Source organism: Pristiophorus japonicus, chromosome 23, assembly GCF_044704955.1.
Source record: "Pristiophorus japonicus isolate sPriJap1 chromosome 23, sPriJap1.hap1, whole genome shotgun sequence".
Taxonomy (NCBI): Eukaryota; Metazoa; Chordata; class Chondrichthyes; family Pristiophoridae; genus Pristiophorus; species Pristiophorus japonicus.
In genome coordinates this window covers 38846405-38852404 of record NC_091999.1, presented here as the reverse complement: position 1 = coordinate 38852404, position 6000 = coordinate 38846405, and the positions used below count along the sequence as shown (strand labels likewise).

The 6000-nt window shown below is 51.1% G+C and overlaps 1 pseudogene; it reads right to left on the bottom strand.

Moving 5' to 3' along the window:
• Window positions 1–2805: 2805 nt before the first annotated feature.
• On the bottom strand, window positions 2806–3007 carry LOC139235760 (U2 spliceosomal RNA; annotated as a pseudogene).
• Window positions 3008–6000: the final 2993 nt, after the last annotated feature.

The window sequence follows — 6000 nt, the reverse complement described above, 5'->3', positions numbered from 1 at the left end:
TGGGTTCAGTTCTACACTCAATGGTTCCCCTCCCCTGAAGGTACTGACTCTGGCTGGGTTCAGTTCTACACTCACTGGTTCCCCTCCCCTGAAGGTACTGACTCTGGCTGGGTTCAGTTCTACACTCACTGGTTCCCCTCCCCTGAATGTACTGACTCTGGGTGTCTGTGCTCCCGTCAGCTCTTTATACACTCTGACCCTCCCTATATATCTGTAATATCTCCCTTTTTTGGTGATGGGCTCTCTTTGACCACTCACTCCCTGACTCTCACCATTTCAGGGAATCACATGGCACAGAATGAGCCTGTCCGACTCACTGAAAGACCCACTCCCTGCACCTGCCCCAAAACACCAGAAAATGTTTCCTTTGAACATTGCTGGTTTTGAAAGTTATTATTGATGTCGCAGAATTGAGGCCAACCCTCAATATCTGAGTCTAACTAGTGAGTGATAAAGGTTGACCAGAACTTTCTTGTTGTACTCTATACTGCTATTAATGCTGGAACAGATTGATCAGCGGACCCTGCCCCTCACAGCTTTGTGTTCACCTGCAAATTGCACCATTTGCTTTAGAATGCCTCCCATTTTTCCTCCTTCCCAAATCCCAGCTGGCGGCCGGTGACCCCGCTGACCTCGGGCCTGTCACCGCGGGTCAAGCCGGGGGTCAGCCTCTGGGCTGTGATTGGCCCTGGGCCCTACACCACGTGTTTATGACGCTCACCAGCCCCACGCGCGGCTCCAATTCCTGCCCCGCGCCGACAACCCACATCATCCGGGCTCCACCAACTGTCGCCGCACATGCTCAGTACGGGAGATCCGGGCTCAGCCCCGCCCCTCGCACACTCCGATTGGTTGGAGAACTCATCTCGAGCTCGGTCTTCCAGCTCCGCCCACTGTGGGGCCGCAAGCCCCGCCTCTTGCACACTCTGATTGGTTGGATGACCCACCGCCCGCTCGTCAATCACCCGGGCAGTGTGAGCTGAGCATGCGCGGTGCGGCGGCTGTGTCTGAGGCAGCGGCTGAGAGATGGGCGGAGGGAGGGAGCGGGTTAATAAACCCCGGGGGGCTGCGGGCTTCACACACACTGATCCACCGGTACACTCGCAGCCTTCCGCGGGAGGTGGGCACCGGAGGGACTGGAGTGCATCATCACGCCCGGCAACCAAATTTTAATTTGATTTTACGTTTTTTAAGTTTAATTTGTTTTAATTGCCGGTGCTTTTAGTGTCCCCCTTCCCTTTTATAGGGGGCACTGGGGAAAATTGTGATTTTAGTGCCCAAAAAAAAAAAAAAAAAAGAAAAACACAAAAAAAAAGGGGGAAAAAAAAGGGCCTTGTAAATGTCTGGAGGGTCACCCAGGTCGGGTGGCACCGTTTAATGTCTTATGTTTTGCAGGTGAACTCCAAAAAGAGTTTCACACACACCCGCTGTGGGCCTCAGGCCCCGAACAACAACCTGCGGCTCCGGCCTTTCCCCGAGCGGGGACCCCGGGGAGGTGGGCTCTGGGCCCGTGCGGGGCCCCCGGGAAGGTGGGCTCTGGGCCTGTGCGGGGCCACCGTGGAGTTGGGCTCTGGGCCCGTGCGGGGCCCCCGGGGAGGTGGGCTCTGTGCCCGTGCGGGGCCCCCAGGGAGGTGGGCTCTGGGTCCGTGCGGGGCCCCCAGGGAGGTGGGTTCTGGGCTCCGGGCCCGTGCGGGGGCCCCCGGGGAGGTGGGCTCTGGGCCCGTGCGGGGCCCCCGGGGAGGTGGGCTCTGGGCCCGTGCGGGGCCCCCAGGGATGTGGGCTCTGGGTCCGTGCGGGGCCCCCGGGGAGGTGGGCTCTGGGCCTTGGGCCCGTGCAGGGCCCCCGGGGAGGTGGGTTCTGGGCTCGGTGCCCCCGGGGAGGTGGGCTCTGGGCCTGTGCGGGGCCCCCGGGGAGGTGGGCTCTGGGCCTTGGGCCCGTGCGGGGCTGTCCGGTGTTGTAATTTCCTCAACCCCGAGTTGGACTCAGACAATTAAGAACATAAGAATTAGGAACAGAAGTAGGCCATCGAGCCCCTCGAGCCTGCACCGCCATTCAACAAGATCACGGCTGATCTGGCCGTGGACTCAGCTCCACTTACCCGCCCGCTACCCATAACCCTTACTTCCCTTATTGGTTAAAAATCTATCTGTCTGTGACTTGAATACATTCAATGAGCTAGCCTCAACTGTTTCCTTGGGCAGAGAATTCTACAGATTCACAAGCCTCTGGGAGAAGAAATTCCTTCTCAACTCGGTTTTAAATTGGCTTCCCCGTATTTTGAGGCTGTGCCCCCTAGTTCTCGTCTCCCGGACCAGTGGAAACAACCTCTCTGCTTCTGTCTTGTCTATCCCTTTCATGATTTTAAATGTTTCTATAAGATCACCCCTCATCCTTCTGAACTCCATTGAGTAAAGACCCAGTCTACTCAATCTTTCATCATAAGGTAACCCCCTCATCTCCGGAATCAGCCGAGTGAATCGTCTCTGTACCCCCTCCAAAGCTAGTATATCCTTCCTTAAGTAAGGTGACCAAAACTGCACGCAGTACTCCAGATGCGGCCTCACCAATACCCTGTACAGTTGCAGAAGGACCTCCTTGCTTTTGTACTCCATCCCTCTCTCAATGAAGGCCAACATTCCATTCGCCTTCCTCTCGCATTTTGTTCGCTTGTCGCACTCTTTATTTTTATTTTTTTTTTAATTCGTAGCCAATCTTCCCAATTCTTTGTCAAATCACGAACGCCAGAGGTCACCTTGCACACATCAAGGATCACTCTGCTCCAATGCTCTTAGCCAAAAGGCCGAGAGCCACTGCACCGTTCCTGGAAGTACTGCAATACCAGGTTCGTGCCATGGAGGTGGATGGGTCAATCCATCCCACCCACCTCCTATTTCCAAAAAGCATAGGAGAACCACCTTCCTGATCCAGGGAGAACCACTTTGGGGTCATGGTTACTCTCCTGTCAGGTCAGTTACGCATGATCTTAGCCAAAAGGCGAAAGTGGGAGCAGCTGCTCAATCACCGGATGAGCTGGTCACTCCCCCAACACAAGATATCGCACATATTTATACGCACAAGTAAACAGGCTCCGTGTATTAAGTGTAATTAAATTAATTTCATCAGTTAGTTGCAGGAATAAGTCACATTGTTACAAAGTCTCACAGGATCTCAGGTTAGTTGATTAAGTTTAAAAACAATAAATTCTTTACATATCGCAAGGCCATAGGTTTTAGATCTGCGCTTATCTCTGTCAGCCATAGTTGTCTGATTGCAGTTTCCCGTATTTTAGGTCATCCTGAGTCTGCGTTACAAACTGTCGTCCTTTATCTTCCCCTTTCTGACCTTTGTGTAACTATGTCACAGGATAACGATAACACAGCATGTGGTTTCAACTGCTGATGCCTTGATTTAATTCTCGTTGCTGACAAAAGTTTTGGTTTTTTTTAAATTCTAAGTTGGCCAAGTCATATCCCAATCGAACCTTGTAACTAATTAGTGAGTTGTAACTAATAACTAACAAGTAATCACAGGTTACTGTGGGAGTGTGAGTATCGCAGGATACTGAGGGAGTGTGAGTAACACAGGGTACTGAGTGAGTGTGAGTAACACAGATTACTGAGGAAGTGTGAATAACACAGGGTACTGATTGAGTGTGAGTAACACAGGTTACTGAGGTGGTGTGAGTAACACAGGCTACTGAGGAGTTTGAGTAACACACGGTACTGAGGGATTGTGAGTAACACATGTTACTGAGGCTGTGTGAGTAACACAGCTTACTGAGAGAGTGTCAATAACACAGGTACTGAGGGAGTGTGAATAACACAGGGTACTGAAAGAGTGTTAGTAACACAGGGGACGGAGGGAGTGTGAGTAACACAGTGTACTGAAGGAGTGTGAGTAACACAGGGGACGGAGGGAGTGTGAGGAACACAGTGTACTGAAGGAGTGTGAGTAACACAGGGTACTGAGGGACTGTGAGTAACACAAGGTACTGAGGGATTGTCACTAACTGAGGGTACTGATGCAGTGTGAGTAACAAAGATTACTGAGGGAGTGTGAGTAACTCAGGGGACTGAGGATGTGTGAGTAACACAGTGGACTGAGGGACTGTGAGTAACAGAGGGTACTGAGGGAGTGTGAGTAACACAGATTACTGAGGGAGTGTGAATAACACACGGTACTGAAGGATTGTGAGTAACATAGGGTACTGAGGGAGTGTGTGTAAAACAGGGCACTGAGGGAGTGTGAGTAACACATGGTACTCGGGGAGTGTGAGTAACACAGGGGACAGAGGGAGTGATGAGTAACACGGGTTACTGAGGGGTGTGAGTATGACAGGGTACTCAAGGAGTGTGAGTAACACAGGTTATTGAGGGTGTGTGAGTAACACAAGGTACTGAGGGAGTGTGAGAAACACAGTGTACTGAGGGCACGTGAGTAATACAGCATACTGAGGGAGTGTGAGTAACACAGGGTACTGAGGGAGTGTGAGTAAAACAGGGTGCTAAGGGAGTGTGAATAACACAGGGTACTGAGGGAGTGTGAGTAACACAGGGTACTAAGGGAGTGTGAGTAACGCAGGTTACTCAGGGATTGTGAGAAACACAGGATACCGAGGGAGTGTGAGTAACACAGGGTACTGAGGGAGTGTGAGTAACACAGGGTACGGAGGGAGTGTGAGTAACACAGGGTACTGAGGGAGTGTGAGAAACACAGGGTACTAAGGGAGTGTGAATAACACAGGGTACTGAGGGAGTGTGAGAAACACAGGGTTCTGAGGGAGTGTGAGTAACACAGGGTACTGAGGGAGTGTGAGTAACACGGGGTACTGAGGGAGTGTGAGTAACACAGGATACAGAGGGAGTGTGAGTAAAAGAGGGTACTAAGGAAGTGTGAGTAACACTGGGTAATAAAGGAGTGTGAGTAACACAGGGTACTGAGGAAATTTGAATAACATAGGCTACTGAGGGATTGTGAGTAACACAGGGGCTGAGTGTGTGTGAGTAACACAGGCAACTGAGGGGTGTGATTAACATAGGGTACTGAGGGATTGTGAGTAACACATGGGACCGAGGGCGTTTGAGTAACACAGCGTATTTAGAGAATATGAGTAACACAGGTACAGAGGGAGTGTGAGTAACACAGGGGATTGAGGGGGTTTGAGTAACACAGGATACTGAGGGAGTGTGAGTAACACAGGCTACTGAAGGAGAGTGTGTAATACAGGGGACGGAGGGAGAGTGAGTAACACAGGGTACTGAACGAGCGTCAGTAACTCAGGGGACGGGAGAGTGTGAGTAACACAGGGTACTGAAGGATAGTGAGTAACACCGGTTACTGAGGGTTTGTGAGGAACACAGGGTACTGAGGGAGTGTGAGTAACACAAGGTAATGAGGGAGTGTTACTAACCCAGGGTACTGAGGGAGTGTAAGTGACATATGGTTCTCAGGGAGTGTGAGTTAAACAGGGGACAGATGGAGTGTGAGTAACACGGGTTAATGAGGGAGTGTGAGTTATACAGGGAACTGAGGGAGTGTGAGTAACACAGGGTACTGAGTGAGTGTGAGTAACACAGGTTACTGAGGTACTGTGAGTAATGGAGTTTACTGAGGGAGTGTGAGTAACACAGGTTACTGAGGGAGTGTGAGTATCGCAGGATACTGAGGGAGTGTGAGTAACACAGGGTACTGAGTGAGTGTGAGTAACACAGATTATTGAGGGAGTGTGAATAACAGGGTACTGAGGGAGTGTGAGTAACACAGGTTACTGAGGTGGTGTGAGTAAAATAGGCGACTGAGGAGTTTGAGTAACACACGGTAGAGACATTGTGAGTAACACATGGGACTGAGGGTGTGTGAGTAACTCAGCGTACTGAGAGAGTGTCAATAACACAGGTACTGAGGGAGTGTGAATAACACAGGGAACTGAGGGGGTTTGAGTAACACAGGGTACTGAGGGAGTGTGAGTAACACAGGGTACTGAGGGATTGTGAGTAACAG